The sequence below is a fragment of the Schistocerca gregaria genome, chromosome 1 (genome assembly GCF_023897955.1).
Source record: "Schistocerca gregaria isolate iqSchGreg1 chromosome 1, iqSchGreg1.2, whole genome shotgun sequence".
NCBI lineage: Eukaryota > Metazoa > Arthropoda > Insecta > Orthoptera > Acrididae > Schistocerca > Schistocerca gregaria.
In genome coordinates this window covers 527,271,953-527,289,928 of record NC_064920.1, presented here as the reverse complement: position 1 = coordinate 527,289,928, position 17,976 = coordinate 527,271,953, and positions in this window count along the sequence as shown.

Below are 17,976 nucleotides of genomic sequence, written 5' to 3'. Positions count from 1 at the left end.
CTGTCACTACTGCCTGGAGCCAGTCCTGCTCGAAGGGGTTTCCCACAGTAGTCACACTTGCTACCCCTCTGTAATGAAAGCGGGCAATTTTTTGGAGTGATAAAAGTAATAAAAAAGTAACAAACATTAAGGCAAGTATTGCTGTAACCATTCCAGCTTCTCAATAATCATACTCCCATCCTATGGGTAGGTCGGTTAACCGTTTCTTCAGTATCAGGTAAATAACCTAAAAAAAAGGAAGAAGAAAGACGCAACACGAAATAATTATGCGAATGGAAAGGAAATCGGTATATCGGTAGATGTGAAGAACACGTAAAGAGAGAAAAATTAGATGATTTATCCAAGAGAGAGCTTCACAAATTGAGCAAGTCAATAAAGCGTTGGTCTACATATGGCCCTTATGCAATCAGTTATTCGGCTTGGCATTGATTGACAGAGTTCCTGGATGTCTTCTTGACGGATATCGTGCCAAATTTTGTCCAATTGGCGCGTTAGATATTCAAAATCCTGAGCTGGTTGGAGGGCCCTACCCATAGTGCTCCAAACGTTCTCAACTGGGGAGAGACACGGCGACCTTGCTTGCCAAGGCCTTTGGCAAGTAGGAAGAGAAACAGTAGAAACTCTCCCCGTGTCTCGTCTCGTATTCCTGAAATGTAAGACCAGAATGGCTTGCCGTGAAAGGCAACAAAACAGGCCGTAGAGTATCGTCGACGTACCGCTGCGCTGCTGTAAGGATACCGCGAATGACAACCCAATGGGGCTTGCTATGAAACGAAGTGAAGCCCAAACCATCATTCCTGGTTGTCGTGCCGCATGGTTGCCGACTCTGATGTTGGTAACCCCTTACTGTGCGGAGCGTCTCCAGCCAAGTCTGCAGCCTGGAATCTCATTGACTGTAGTAGAATTGTCTTCAGTAATGAGTTCCGCTTCGAAGTGAGTCCCGATGACCAGCAAAGACGTGTCTGGAGACGCCCCGAACAGCGGTAGGGTACTAATTATAATTACTAAATGCATCCCAGCTCTCCCGTTTCCTAATGAGAAATTTCAACTACTTTAAAGAATCTCTCTGACAAGTCATGTGACCACTTGAAATGAAGTCAAATGTGGAAGCCGCACTGACTGGCTACGCGGTTTCAGGCGCCATGTCATGATTGTGAGGCCCCTCCCGCCGGAGGTTCGAGTCCTCCATCGGGCATGGGTGTGTGTTGTCCTTAGCGTAAGTTAATTTAAGTCAATTTACTTTGTGTGTAAGTCTAGAGACCGATGAACTCAGCAGTTTGTTCCCTTAGGAATCCACACACATTTGAACAAATGTGGAAGGTTATGACGACTCTTTGAATTTAGTTCAGATAGATGAGATTTACGAGGAAAGTAAAAAGCAGAACATATTTCAGTCTATGAATTTGTTGACTGGTTTCTATATGGGAAAAAATGATTTTAAAATCAGCTTACTGTCTACGTCATTGTTGTCTCATTTATTCAGGCATGTTCTAAATGGTAAGAGGTGAGAGAGGGAACAGCTGCTCATCACCTCTCACGTATGAACATTCTTCTAAAAGTATTTATATTTTAACTTGCATCAATTTTCCAGTTTCTTAGATAATTACGAAAAATTACAGTAACCTGAAAACAGTTTATAAACTTCAAGGAGTTGTAGAAAATTACAAGCTGTATTTGAGACAGAACAGTTTTCTGCCGTTCGCTTGTGGCATTGCCCACATGCATGGGCTTGTGGATTGACCAGCTGCAGGGGGAATTCCATCGAGGAATTTCTCAATCACTGTCTGCCTGCATCTGTTTCCAACAACAAATCCGACGTGGTTATTGAGTTCGTATGTGAAACCAGCTAACCACGGGAAGTTGAGTGAGGCGTGACATTTACGGGAGAGGAGAGGTCCTCCGAAAAGAAAGGAGAGAGAGAGAAGAAGAAGAAGAAGTAACAAAATAGTTCAAATGGCTCTAAGCGCTATTGGACTTAACATCTGAGGTCATCAGTCCCCTAGACTTAGAACTACTTATACCTAACTAACCTAAGGACATCACACACATCCATGCCCGAGGCAGGATTCGAATCTGCGACCGTAGCAGCAGCGCGATTCCGGACTGAAGCGCCTAGAGCCGCTGGGCCACGGCGGCCGGCTCAAGTAACACCAACACTGACTGATCGTAGATCGAGACGACTGGAAGAAACATGAGTTCCCTCATTTACACGCTCGCATTGCCGTAATCCGCTAACCTGTGCTCAGAATCTCAGTGCTACGTAAAATGCTATTATGGTGAGTGCATATTTCGATTTTATATCGTGTAAATTAATACTCCTGTAACCTAAGCTACAGCTGAGCACTGTGCATTTACTCATACAATGAAGGCTGGCGGACTCAGCAGGACCAGCCATACCTCTGAAGATGTCCAACGTAGTATTGGACGAAACGTTAGGAACTGAAGAATTCCATGGACCACGGCCTTATAACGCGGAAGAGTTATCAACAACTGTGCATTTACGTTAACATTTTTTTTCTTCTCTCATGCGCCAACTAAGAACCAAGTGCCAATTTCAATTTATTATTCACTCCTTTTTTTCTTCCAGAACTCTTTCATCTGATTATTGCGTTTTCGGTTCCTTTCTTCTAATTGGTTCAGAGAATGCTTTTTTCACCCTACTACCTTGCAGTCCTTCCGCATTCAATAAATTTCGCCTAAACACTTTTCTGTTAGTTTATGCTATTTCTGTCTATTCCTTTTTATTTAATAGATCAAACTTGTTGACTTTTTATCCCATAAATATTTTAAGATCTTTTTGATTAATCTACTGTCTTCCATTATTTATAACTGTCCAAAAATATAGTTTTCTTTCTCTCATTACTTCAATGTGTTCTCCATGTCTCGATAAAGCCGGCATGGGTGGTCGAGCGGTTCTAGGCGCTACAGCCTGGAACCGCGCGACCGCTACAATCGCAGGTTCGAATCCTGCCTCGGTCATGAATGTATGTGATGTCCTTAGCTTAGTTAGGTTTCAGTAGTCCTATGTTCTAGGGGACTGTGACCTCAGCAGTTAAGTAGCATAGTGCTCAGAGCCATTTGAACCATGTGTCGATAAATTTCATCGTTACTTCGTAATGTCTAATTTTCATAGTTCTTAGTGAGCCTAATATTCTCCTAACGATTCGTGTTTCTAGTATTTCTGATTTAACTAAATTATAGTTTTATGTTAGACACTCCTTTGCGCATATAGATCCTGGCTTTACTGTTGTAGTGTAATACCAATTTTTTTTTGCAATTGGAGACAGGCATTTTTATATTCTAATGGTCTTCAGTTATACCATATGACGTTCCCATTTTATCTATTCTTTCCTATACAGCAGCTTTTTCCAAACCATTGTTTTATGCCATCAACACATTTAAACTTTTGTAACCTTCTCTATTTGGCCAATATCCGTTTTTTGGTTCATTTTTAACGGTTGTATAGAAATTTGTTTTCTTTCTAGAGGAATTCTTAAGCTACTCCTACTGGCTATTTCTTCTAAAACGTTAATTTGTATTACAGCTGACGTCACACTTTCAGAGAGTACAGCAAAGTCATCTGCAAATGCGAGGCAGTTTATTCCAGTGTTAATGCCTCCTGCTACAAACCTTATTGGTGAAATCTTATACTGTTTCAGTTTCTCATTCAGACTGTCGCTGTTTTCTCTAGAAATAATTGAAAACCATTGGAGATAGGCCCCCACGTTGCCGTTCACCTGTGTTGCTTTTATTTCGCCCATAAATTTCCCTTTGAGATTGTGTTTCTTAAGTATTTCAGGAATCAAGAGTGCTGATTTAGACTTTACACCGAGTCTAACTCTTCTGAAGCCAACAAATATAACTACAGTACCTTCTGAATTCGGTAACGTGCGGGAAATGATCGACTTTAGATTAAGTGTTTGCTCTAAATGTGATCTCACCTTCCTAAAACCACCTTTATATTTAATTAAATGACCGTCCAACGTTGTTTCTGCTCTGTTTAGTAAAATCTTGAGAATATTTTGTATGCAACAGGCAGCAAAGGAATTTCTCTGTAGTTGTAAATGTCTTGCATATTGCCTTTGTTATGTAGTTGCCGTAGCAAGCCTCCATCCACTTTCCTGAGAGCTGCACCCAACGGACGCAGGCTGGCGAGAGTTTTAATTTCTTCAGTTACTATTATTATATTAAACATTTATATATTTTATTGTTATTATTATTATTACGTCCTAGGCGACCGTGGTATGTTAACCATGGGAGTGACAGCATATTTTATTTGTGTGTGTGTGAGACGGCGAAGAAAATAAGAAACTGTTACCCTCCACTAGCCCCCCACCCCCCCCCTCTCCTGAGAACCCAACACTGGATCCACGCCTACATTTATTTCCATCGTCGCGCACCTGTTCGGTGACTATGTAAATTCTACGTGCCGGTAAGAGTAAACAGGTCTGCAACGAGTCAGAAATCGCGTTTACGATCTCTGGCATTGCGTTAGTTACTTCACGTTCTTGAAGCCGGTCGAATAGCTTTCGTGGAATTGCGCCTTACACAGTTCATTCAGCCGGCATGTTGCGCTGACAGTCGTCCAGAATTCAGCGCTAATGAGCGCCGCTTTTAAACAGACGTGCCAGGAAGTGATAACCCTCGTCAGCACCGCATCCGTTCATTTCGATGTGCAGATATGCGTTCGTGAAAGGAGGGCGTCGAGAAACGTACCGCTAAGGGGAGCAGCAGTTCCGGGAAGAGCGCCGTGTTCGGGTTAGAGTGACTTGCGGCTTCGGTGGAAGATGCACCGCGAGTACCACAGCAGTACGGCCGACAGAAGGGACGAGGCGTGGTAGCTCCTCTTCAGCCGCTGGTCGTCCTCTTGAGCTACTGTGCAATTACAGCGTTCCGGAACACATTTAAAGCAGCCAGCGGAGAAATATAGCACAGAGCCATTTGTGAGAGATTATGGACTGCTCTGCGTTACGTCAGTTTTCAAGATAATGTAACTGTCACTTGGAAAGTATTAAGCAACAGAGCTTCCTGTGAGAGGTAGTAAATATCTTGTAGGTGCCCTCACAGAGTCAGGAAGGAGATAAGTTTCACATTAATGAATAAAGAAGCTCTGTTTCTATCATTTCTGTACGCCTACTTCAAGAATGTTTTACCAAACTTCTAATTTACTAAAGTCCACTTCAAACCAAACGACGTCCTAGTATGTCTAACGTCAGTGCTGATATACTAAAATTAGGTACGATAATGAGATACTCAGAGACATATTTGCAGTATTCACACACTCTCCTCGCATTCTCCACTTTTTTCATTGTTACTGGATTCCGTAAAAATCGCCTATGTCTTTTTCTGCTAACTGTGTGATTAATGATTTAGAGTGGACTCCCTTTTATATACAGACAACGTAGAACAGTAACAACAATATTCTATTCCTTCTGTTGTATGAATATTTACTTTCTTATCTGCGTCCAAGTGAGAAAATCTCTACGAAAAGAATGCTTGTGCAACCTAAGGGTGAGGATATATTTCTGAATAACAAAAAGAGAAGAAAAGAAAGCAATGAAATTGAGCTTACCTAAAGGTCATGACTTCAAATAATAACATTATTTAAAATCTTTAGTCGTGCAACAGTGATACTCAGACGTTCCAAATTGAAGTGGAACAGTGCTTTAACAGCTTTAACATAGTTTTAGTCAGATGGCATAATATTCCTCACTTTTGCTATCAAGTAGAGATAAGTCAGAAGAAGCTACTAACAGCCGTTCTATTACGGAGTCTTTGGAATTCCAACGTCGATAGTTGCGTTCTGGATAATGTACCTTTTAGAGAACAGGTTCTCAATTGAGTTATGTGTCCTTTAAACCTTGTAGATTGAAATTTAGATTTCTTTAGATTTAAGTGCGAAGTACTGCAGAGCGCTGCGTAAGTTTTGAGCTAAATTCCTTAACAATGAAAGGTAGAATAACAGAAAACCAATTTGCTGCGTTTGTGAAAAATTAGAAAAATCATGAAAATCAAAATAAAACTTTAAGTCCAAAGACAGAATCGTCGCCTGTGTTAATGATTTATTGCTTGAACAGACGGTGTCAATGAGTTGTGAACACTGAATTACAATGCGCACTAGGAGAAACGATATGACAAACGGTAAATACTACTCACATTACACAATCCCTAAAATCCGTTAGGCCAGATAAGATGGATGCACAGTGATTACCTGAAAGCACGAGAAGAATGGAAAATTACTACATGTAAGCAACATCAGTGGTAAAGCCATGAATGAGTCCTCAGTCACTCAAGAAAAGTATAATATTCGTGAAAACCTATTTGACCCTAACGGCGTTCCTACAAACGACCGACGAGTCTCATAATCTGTCCGCCTAAGGTGCAAATTCTCACCACACTGTGCACAATGGAGAGCAGAAAATGCGCGAGTGTCATGATCAGCTGCTCTTTTTTTTTTTTTTTTTTTATTGTGTGTGAAATCTTATGGGACTTAACTGCTAAGGTCATCAGTCCCTAAGCTTACACACTACTTAACGTAAAATATCTTAAGGACAAACACACACACCCATGCCCGAGGGAGGACTCGAACCTCCGCCTGGATCAGCCGCACAGTCCACGACCATAGCGCCCTACAGGCTGCTCTTTGCAACACATCATGTGGCAACGTCCCTTGTCTACATCAGCATGAAATGTGTTCTTCTCAACCACCGAGGAGCAAGTGCCTGTCTCAAGATCTCCAACGCGTAGCGTGTTACTCAGAATCTTTATATAAAATGTTTCACCCAGACTCAGACTTCTCTCTCCTCTCTACAAAATTTGTACAGTTACCATCCATCAATGTAAAGAGTCTGCAAAAAGCTGGCCAATGATATTGTTGTTAACAAAATAGCTGACTCCCTACCTGGCAAAAGCTGTAGAGTGTTAAGCATTTGTCTAACTCTCACGTCCGCAGTTCTTAAACCGATCTGTGTTACACTCCCACTCTTCATTTAAGTTTTTCACTTCAGACAATCTGCTTGTCTCGACATCGGAATTTCTCAGATACTGGTAACCTGATTTTCCCCTCTCCGCTTTTTTGTAAATATAATGATGTTCCCCCTTACAACAGTGTAGACAGGAGGCTGTTCACCTCTCATGGAGCGGCACTGGAATATCGGCCCATCGCTTTTACAAAGACAGAAAAGAATACCAGAACAAAATTCGGCTGCATCTTTTCTCACGAGACACAGAGACCAGTATCTGAGACTGGCTTCCCTCTCCACTGCATCCTAAAAAGACGAACCGTCAAAAAAATTCGTTTGAAATGTATTTTGACCGGATGGCACTGCTTATAAAAAAATATTCTACACAAGTCCTAGTGCTCGTCACGACACATTATATCACTTCTTTCGATAGAGGCTGAGACCTCGTACTGTGCAAGGCACATTATGAGAAAAATTGACGGGAGTTGCTCCCAGGTGTCCGAGCTAATCAGTGCTTGCCCTGTAACGTTGTACCTGCCGTGAGCGGGTAGTTTTCCCCATTCCCCTGTTTTCATCTCTAAAAAACGAGCCATAACTCTAAAGGGTACTTGACCGAACTTCGAGTTACTACCCTGTGCCTCTCTTTCTCCCAGGTTCAACAAGGCACTGCTACCTGGTCCAAAAGTGTAAAACCGGAATTACCCTATAGATGGCGCTAGCCGTCAGTGTAGGACCCATGGGACCGCGTCTTCAGCGCCATCTGCTTCCTGTAACGGCTGACTACGAATGTCATCTCACAGTAACCTGTCGGCATATGTTGCAAACCATCAAACATGTTGAGTCTTGTGCCTACTAACTACGATTTGCAGACAGCATTGGTCTTCTGTTATTATTTGAAGAAAACCGCTGCAGAATCGCATCGAATATTTTTCGAAGCTTTCAGCGAACACGTTCTTGGGATAACACAGTGTTTCGAGTGGTTCAAAAATTCAGATGTGGTGAGTTTGTCGTGAGAAACGACGAGCGGGGGAAACCACTGAAAAAGTTCAAAGACAATGAATTGCAGGCCTTGTTGGATGAAGATGATATTCAAACTTAACTGGAACTGGCGTAACAATTAAATGTGACGCAGAAAGCCTTTTCTTCCCGTTAGAAAGGTATGGGAAAGGTACATAAAGTGGGAAAAGGGATTCCGCATGAACTAAATGAAAGACAGCGAGCAAATCGAAAGTCGACTTGTGAAATGCTGTTCGCCAGATACAAAAGAAAGTCGTTTCTCCAGCGAATAGTGACAGGTGACGAAAAATGGATATATTTTGAGAATCCCAAGTGTCGTAAATCACTGGCGAATCCAGGCAAACTATCGACATCCACTTCAAGACCAAATCGGTTAGGAAAGAAGACAGTGCTCTGTGTCTGGTGGGATCAGAAGGGTGTCATCTATTATGAGCCGCTAAAACCTGTTGAAACCGTCAACAGTGATCGCTACCAAAAGCAAGTGATCGATTTAAATCGAGCATTACGTGAAAAACGACCGGAATGTGGAAAAGACAACACAAAGTCATATTTCTCTATGATAACGCCCCATCACACACAGAAAAATGGGTTAGCGAAACGATCGAGGCATTCAGTTGGGAAATACTAGGGGATGTGGCTTGTTCTCTAGACTTGGTTCCGTCCGATTATCTGTTTGCAACACTGAGACGAAAATGGCTCCTTGACTGGTTCGCTTCAAAAGAAGAAGTGCTGTTTTGGTGTGACATTCATGTTGTTGTTGTTGTGGTTTTTAGTCCTGAGACTGGTTTGATTCAGCTCTCCAGGCTACTCTATACTGTGCAAGCTTCTTCATCTCCAAGTGACTACTGCAACCTACATCCTTCTGAATGTGTATTCATCTTTTGGTCACCCTCTACGGTTTTTACCCTCCACGCTGCCCTCCAATATTAAATTGGTGATCCCTTGATGCTTCAGAATATGTAATACCAACCTATCCCTTCGTCTAGTCAAGTTGTGCCACAAACTCTTCTTCTCTCCAATTCAATTCAATATCTCGTCATTAGTTATGTGATCTACCCATCTAATCTTCAGCATTCTTCTGTAGCACCACATTTCGAAAGCTTCTGTTCTCTTCTTGTTCAAACTATTTATCGTCCATGTTTCACTTCCATACATGGCTGCACTCCATACAAATACTGTCAGGAAAGGCTTCCTGACATTTAATCTGTACTCGATGTTAACAAATTTTTCTTCTTCAGAAACGCTTTCCTTGGCATTGCCAATCTACAGTTTATATCCTCTCTACTTCGACCATCATCACTTATTTTGCTCCCCAAATAGCAAAACTCCTTTACTACTTTAAGTGTCTCACTTCCTAATGTTATTCCCTCAGCATCACCCGACTTCATTCGACTACTTTCCATTATCCTCGTTTTGCTTTTGTTGATGTTTATCTTATACATTCATAGCCTGCCAGAAAGGTGGGAGAAATGTATAAATATCAATGGAGATTATTTTGAATGAAATATTGTTTATAAATTTCAAACAACAGACGTGAAATTATTCCAATCAAATTCCAGTTTCATACTTCTACGCCAGATTAAAGACAGAAAATAATTGTTGCAAAACTGCCACCGGAAATATGAATAATTAATATAGGAAAACATGGCTTAATCCTAGCACTCACACAAGTTACCAGTTAATTCTCTTAAGTGAAACATCTCTCCTGGGACACCTGCCCTGAGCGTGTGCAACTTGCCGGGCTCTGGTGTTACTGTTTAGTGCCGCGCTACCACTGTTGCCTGCTCTCTGCCATGTGTCTCTGATTTCCTATCTTCTAGTTCCCTTGATGGCTACCAACAGCGTTAAGCGTAACTACGTACAAATCATTAAGTCGTCAACATATGACACACGGCGGTTGTCATCTTCGAAGAAAGATCAGTTCTCGCATGGCTGGCCACTGGTGGCCGAGCGGTTCTAGGCGCTTCAGTCTGAAACCGCGCGACCGCCACGGTCGTAGGTTCGAATCCTTCCTCGGGCATGGATGTGTGATGTCCTTAGGTTAGTTAGGTTTAAGTAGTTCTACGTTCTAGGGGACTGATGACCTGAGGTGTTAAGTCCCATAGTGCTCAGAGCCATTTGAACCATTTTAGTTCTCGCATGGAGTGCAGCTATAAACACCGAAAACGCATGACCAAATTTGCGTAAGTACCAAGGAATGCCAACAAAACGGACCCAGTACTTCTTATACTGAAGGTAGGTGCGTAGTCTGCATACATCATCTCCCATGACTGTCTTCACGAGCACCAGCGCCTCTTGAGAAACGACGTCTCCAGAATTTTCTTGATATAGAGAGGAAGGCACAAATGTGTCTTGCACTGGAAATAACCATTATGCCTGTATGCCAACTGCAGAATTGGGTACAGGTACCGCAATTCTTGTGATTCCTTTTGTCGGAATGTACAGGTTGTTTACGTGAGGATTATACAAACTACGACAGGTGATGGAAAAGAAGAAATTTATCAGTTTGCGATAAGAAACGTTGGTCTGGGAAGGAGTGTTTAAAGCTACGAAGCCAAATGTGTTGTAAGATAGTTTTGCCGTTGAGAATTCCTTTAGTATGACTGTGAAGAGCCATTAACACCCATTTGCATTTTTTTGTGAAGAGCCTTTACACACATTTGCATTTTATAGAATAAGGAACGGTTAATAAGGGTACAGGACAAAAAAACTGCACACAGGAAATAGAAAAGGTTCTAAGTGCCATTCTTTTTTTTTTAAGAAAACGCGTTTTCAGCGCTGTTGAGTTCTCGGTATTCTGTTGTATACGACTGTGGTTGCTCCAAGTGTCAAATGAAGGAGAAAAGGTTTCAAACATTTATATTCAGTATTTCGTGTGATTCTTGATCGAATATAAAAAACTAAAATGATGTCATAAAGTACTCATTAAGAGGTTTAACGTTATGTTAAACCTTTAACTCTATAACACAAGTATTGTACACTACTGGTCATTAAAATTGCTACACCACGAAGATGACGTGCTACAGACGCGAAATTTAACTGACAGGAAGAAGATGCTGTGTTATGCAAATGATTAGCTTTTCAGAGCATTCACACAAGGTTGGGGCCGGTCACGACACATACAACTTGCTGGCGTGAGGAAAGTTTCCAATCCATTTCTCATACGCAAACAGCACTTCACCGGCGTTACCAGGTAAAACGTTGTTATGATGCCTCGTGTAAGGAGGAGAAATGCGTACCATCACGTTTCCGACTTCGAGAAAGGTCGGATTGTAGCCTATCGCGATTGCAGTTTATCGAATCGCGACAGTGCTGCTCGTGTTGGTCGAGTTCCAATGACTGTTAGCAGAATATGGAATCGGTGGGTTCAGGAGGGTAATACGGAACGCCGTCCTGGATCCCAATGGCCTCGTATCGCTAGCAGTCGAGATGACAGGCATCTTATTCGCATGGCTGTAACGGATCGTGCAGCCACGTCTCGATCCCCGAGACGGAGACGTATGCAAGACAACAACCATCTGCACGAACAGTTCGACGACGTTTGCAGCAGCATGAACTATCAGCTCGCAGACCATGTCTGCGGTTACCCTTGATTCTGCATCACAGACAGGAGTGCCTGCGATGGTGTACTCAACGACGAACCTGGGTGCACGAATGGCAAATCGTCATTTTTTCAGATGAATCCAGGTTCTGTTTACAACACATGATGGTCGCATCCGTGTTTGGCTACATTGCGGTGAACGCATATTGGAAGCGTGTATTCGTCATCGCCATACTGGCGTATCACCTTGCGTGATGGTATGGGGTGCCATTGGTTACACGTGTCGGTCACCTCTTGTTCGCATTGACGGCACTTCGAACAGTGGAAGTTACATTTCAGATGTGTTACGACCCGTGGCTCTACCCTTTATTCGATCCCTGCAAAACCCTACATTTCAGCAGGATAATGCACGACCGCATGTTGCAGGTCCTGTACGGGCCTTCCTGGATACAGAAAATGTTCGATTGCTGCCCTAGCCAGCACCTTCTCCAGATCTCTCACCACCAATTCAAAACGTCTGGTCAATGGTGGCCGAGCAACTGGCTCGTCACAATACGCCAGTCACTACTTTTGTTGAACTGTGGTATCGTGTTGAAGCTGTATGGGGATGTACCTGTACACGCCATCCAAGCTCTGTTTGACTCAATGCCCAGGCATATGGAGGCCGTTACTACGGCCAAAGGTGGTTATTCTGGGTACTGATTTCTCAGGACCTATGCACCCAAATTGCATGAAAATGTAATCACAAGTCAGTTCTAGTATAATATATTTGTCTAATGAATACCCGTTTATCATCTGCATTTCTTCTTGGTGTAGTCATTTTAATGGCCAGTTGTGTAGTTAGGTTCTGTGTCTTTGCCTTGGGGCGCGGAAATACCTGGACTTTATTCATCCAATGTTTGATTGGACTGGGACAACTTTCACATATAGTACTGGACGCATCTGCACAGTTATATCATTGTGCGACACATAGTTCAGGAGATATGGTATCACAAACACCATGCAGTAAAACTTCACTATTAGGCTCGACGTTTGACCTTATTACTTCTTTACTACTAGCTCCACTGGCAACACACTTTGTAGACAGTATTTACGTGTATCACTAAATGAAAATTCAAGATTGCACACAGATAATAAAAGTCATGAGTTAGCGATACGCACTTGATGGTAGCATGGTCTACACAAGGTATAATAGTGGTGTAGTGCATTGGCAGAGCTGTAATCAGATCATTCGTGTGAAAAGGTTCCCGATGATTATGGCCTCACGACGGGAGTTAACAGACTCTAAGCACGGAATAGTAGTTGGAACTAGAGGCATGGGACATTCTATTTCGGAAAGCTTTGGGGAATTCGATATTTAGAGATACACAGTCTCAAGGGTGTGCCGAGAACACCAAATTTCAGGCGCTACCTCTCACCACGGGCAACGCAGTGTCCGACGCTCTTCACTCAACGACCGACAGCAGCGTAGAGTTGTCAGTGCTAACAGACAAGGAACATTTCATGGATAACCGCAGAAATCAATGGGGGAGCGTACGACGAAAGTATCCGTGAGGACGGTGCAGAGAAATTTGGCGTTAATGAGTTATGGCAGCAGACGATCGAGGCGAGTGCCTTTGCTAACGATACGACATCGTCTGCAGCGCCTCTCCTGGGCTCAAGACCATATCAGGTGGAGCCTAGAGGACTGGAAAACGACGGCCAAGTAAGATGAGTCCCGATTTCAGTTGGTAACAGCTCAGAGTCGCCGAAGACATTAACGCAAGTTGTGGACAAGGCACTATGCAAGCTGTTAGTGGCTCCACAATCGTGTGGGCTGTGTTTACATGGAATTGATTGGGACCTCTGGTCCAACTGAATCGATCATTTAGTGGAAACGGTTATGTTAGGCTACTTTGAAACCATTTGCAGCCATTCATGGACGATGGAATTTTTATGGATGACAGTGCGCCATGTTTATAGTTGTTCGCGACTGGGTTGACGAACGTTTTGGAGAATTCTAATGAATGATTTGGCTACCCAGATCGTCCGATATTACTTCCATTGAACATTTGTGGACGTAATCGAGAGGTCAGTTAGTGTACACATTTCTGTGTCAGCAGCACTTTCACAGTTACGGACGGCTGTATTTATGAAGGAGACTTCCCACGACTTACTGAGTCCATGTCACGCCAAGTTCCTGCACTATGCCGGGCAAAATGAGGTCCGACACGATAACAGGCGGTACCCTGGACGTTTTTCACCTCAGTGTATATTATTATACGACACATAGTTCAAGAGATATGACATCATAAATGCGGAATGTGTTCATATGCGTTAAAAACTAGCTTTTGCTTAAAGTAGGATGCAAACTACCTATACTACTTTCGCCCATTGTTTCATAATGTGAGCACTTGGTACTTTCGAACACCCTTTAAGCGTAATTTAAAAGATCCCCTAAATTATTTCTCGCTGGTACGTTTACAATTTAACACATTAACTCACATGTAAAGTAATCAGCTTTTGGAAGCTGTTTCATACATGTGAGTAAGATTCTGTGAAGAATTTGGGGGTATACTGATTATACATCAGCTGGTGCATGGTATAAGAAATGCTTCCTTCCGGAGTTTCAAGTGTCATGTTTTAAGGTATTATCCATTTAGCCTGGGATGTTTTAAGAAGAGGAAACACACATATTTCTGACAAGTGGGGACTGCTTTTTGAAGTAAAACAGAGACTTTGCTATTATAGCGGAACGAAGGTATGTAGGCAAGGCCTTTGATTAGCAAGATTTACAAAAGGTTGTTGAGTCGGCTGAAGTTATGAACCCGTTCCACATAGATCCAGACCATACAACTGTCTAATTTTAGAGATGCCGCTGAAGCAATGTCGTGAATGTAGGTGTGTAAGATCTCCAAACGCAGTATGATCAAAGTGTCTCATTCTCATCTTTTCCAAATAGACGTTATAAATTCTTACTGTGAAACAGACGAATGAAAAATTTCAATGTACTCAAAAGAGGAAAGGCCCTGGAAGATGTATGTCACACTCTACCTTATCTGAAAGAGGAGCCATGTTTATCAGTTGTAAAAACAGAAATACCTGTTGACGATGTTGCAGTTCCCTCCTCAGGAGAACAGGGAGTTTTACAGAAAGCTTTGTAACATCTCATCCCAAGACTGAATTTGTATAAGAAACAGAAATCACTTGAAACTAAAAGTTTCTTATTCGCACTTAGATCTAGTCAGTCTGATGGTACGGCAGTTGAGCTTTCTTAATAAATTATTTAACTTCTAATTTGTCTCCCTTCTTTGCATTGATGAGGTGGGTGGCATAAGTATACCGTCTCAGTTTTCAGAATGCAAAAACATATGCGCTGTTCTACATCTTCATATTTTCGCGGCATAAAGACTGTTCTATACAGTTTCGGGCGTGCAGCCGCGTAAATTCTGCTTCTTCTTGTCTCTGTATTAAATCCATGGCTTTCCTGCTATACTAGGGAAGCCTTTCGTCAAAAATCGGACGGATCCTCAGTAAACATAAAGTGAAGGTGAGTTTTCACCCTCCACCAAAGACTGCAGCATTCCTGGGTTCCGTTAAGAATGATTTGGTGCTTCGAAAGCGTGGGGTTTATAAGATCCCCTGTGAGTGCGGCCGTTCATTCATCGTACAGACGACACGTACAGTCCAGGAGAGATGCACAGAGCAGCGCAGATACACCCGTCTCTTAGAATCTAATAAATCTGCGGTGTTTGAGCATGTATTGACACTGGGCACTCTATGATGTACGATAATGTCGAAATTTTAGCCTCCACTTCATCTTTCTGCGACTCAGTAGTCAAAGAAGCAATTGAAATTCCGTTGGTGACGAATTTAATTAATAGAGATAGCGGTTTCAGCTAGGACAAATTATGGAATACGGCAATTTCTGTAGTTAAATCACAAAGACGTCGCGACGGTGCAGCTCTTCGTGACACATTGATATCACCGTGTGGAACGACTGCGCAGCCCTAGAATTAATTTCCATGCATATGTTACACTTCTTTGCCGCCTATCAACGTCTCTGACGCCTGGTGTACCTTTGGCCAGATACGCAGTGGTTCGGCCCTCGGGTTTAAAAGGACGGAGCAAGTGCTGGAGCACTTGCTGTAACTGGGTTTCTCAGTCATAAAAAACTTTTTGGAGGATATCATCTTTACGCCAGTGACTGTTACAAGTTTTATTACACGCTACTGCAGTTTCGGCCTTCGGCCATTATCAAGTGCCCTAATATCAGCACTTGATAATGGACTAAGGCCGAAACTGCAGTAGTGTGTAGTAAAAACTTATGACAGTCACTGGCCTAAAGATAATGTCCTTCAAAACGTGCTGGAGCTTTAGTCACCTCGACTCACTCTGAAGGTGGTTGGATGGTAATCAGCCGAAATATTAGAAGAAGAAGCTGAGTTTATGCGGCTGCACGCCTGAAACTTTATGGAACATAAACGCTGTTTTTTTTTATTCTCCAGATAAATATGAGACTCGACATTTACAACTTTTCCCATTCCCACTTTCACACTATTCACATTAACATGGTGTAACTCCCTGCCAACCCTTCATAGTGGTAGTAATTCGGCGAGACTGAGACTCCAGAATTTTCTTCAGGCATGCCGTTTCCAGCTGAAACCACTCACTGTTGTTTAGATTCCGTTAGCGTCATTGGATGTATGGTAGGGTGCTTGAGTGTCCTTCAAACCAGGAACTTAAGTGGGTAGCACTGTCAGCGCTGCTGGCTTCTTCTTGTAAGACGGGCGTGTCCACAGCGTAATCCTGATTAAGATGTATAAGAGAGGTCAATAATTAGTCACGTGAATGTTGGAATAAGCACCCTGCATGAGTGAATCAGAAGTTAAGTCGCATAGTGCCCAGAGCCATTTGAGATAATTGTGACTCTTTGGCATGTTGAAGACGTGCAGCTGTATGAACCCCTGTGAGCGACGGCATTCTGCGAGGTATCCAACTCCAAATGCTCATTGCATTCCGTTCCTTTCTCAGTTCATCCTCGGAAATTGATTCAGATGGGGCTTCATTCAATTACAGCAGCAATTTCTATCGGGTACGAAGTCGATTTCCGTCGACAAGGGGTGATGGACCTCTTCAGTTTCCATCGTTTAGGAACTTTATACGTCAAGTCTTCTTATGGCATGTTAAGTGGTTGGGACCGGTACACCATTTCCTGTAGACACCTTAGACAGTCCCCTTTAATATACCAGTAAATGAGGCTACGTTATCAATGGTGTGGTTACGGCCATGTCCAAACACGAAAACTCCTCCCTACCATTTTGTCACGTCTCGACATCGAGCCATCTTAGTGCACTTATTCCATAGAACACTGTTGCACACAGACCACTTCATGCCACTTCATGCCACGAGGGTGGACAAAAATATGGCAACTCCAAAATCACAACACACTGCCATGCGTAATATGATTGGCATTCCGAACAGCTTCCAGTCGTCTCGGAATGGATAAATGCATGTCGAGAATCTTATAACATAATCCGTCATACTACTGGCAAGTTCAGGAACAGTAATGAAATTGGATAGTGACTGCTCACCCTTCTCTACAAAGTAGACCACAAAGGTTCAGTAATAACAAGACTGGTGACTGATGGCCAAGGGAGATGCGACAACTTGTTCTCGTGCTCGCAGTACCAGTCCTGGACGGCGTGAGTTGTGTCAGCAGCCCTGGAACACAGCATCTCCATCGACGAACAAACATTGTACCATGGGATGTACCTGATCAGCCAAAATAGTCATATAACGCTTGGCATTAATGCGACCTTTCAGAGTAACCATAGGTGCTTAAAGAACACCATGCTATGATTTCCCAAATTGGCACCGAACCCCGCCATGTTTCAGCCTTGGGACGTAAAATCGGCCAGAAGTTGAAAACAGTGTGAAACAAGACTCATCCGACCCAGTGACTTTGTTCCATATCTCCATAGTCCACGTTTTATTATGGCTTCGACACCATATGTTTCTGATACGGACATTTACATAGCTGATAAATTATTTTGGATTTCCAGCTTGCCCTTCAGGGGTCTGCTTCTGGAGCTTCTTTCGTGTTGTTTTGGTGCTGACAGGGTTCAAGAATGCGACATTCAGTTCTGGGGTGACTTTTTCAGTTGTCGTTCTCTCATTCTTCTTCACAATTCTCTTCAACGACCATCTGTCCCGATCACTCAGCACACAATTTCGTCCGCGTTAGCGCGTGATGTTTTTTCGCTTTTCCTATACGCCACACACGCTTCGGAGCCTCTTGAAACACCAAACACGTCGGCTCCCTTGGTTACAGAAGCAACCACCACACGAGGGGCAACAGTTTTCCGACGTTTGAATTCACTTACCTCCGATATAATGGACTCACAACTACACGGAACACTACACTGATAACGGGTGACAGTTGCGACGCATTGAAGACATGACACAGTTACCGTG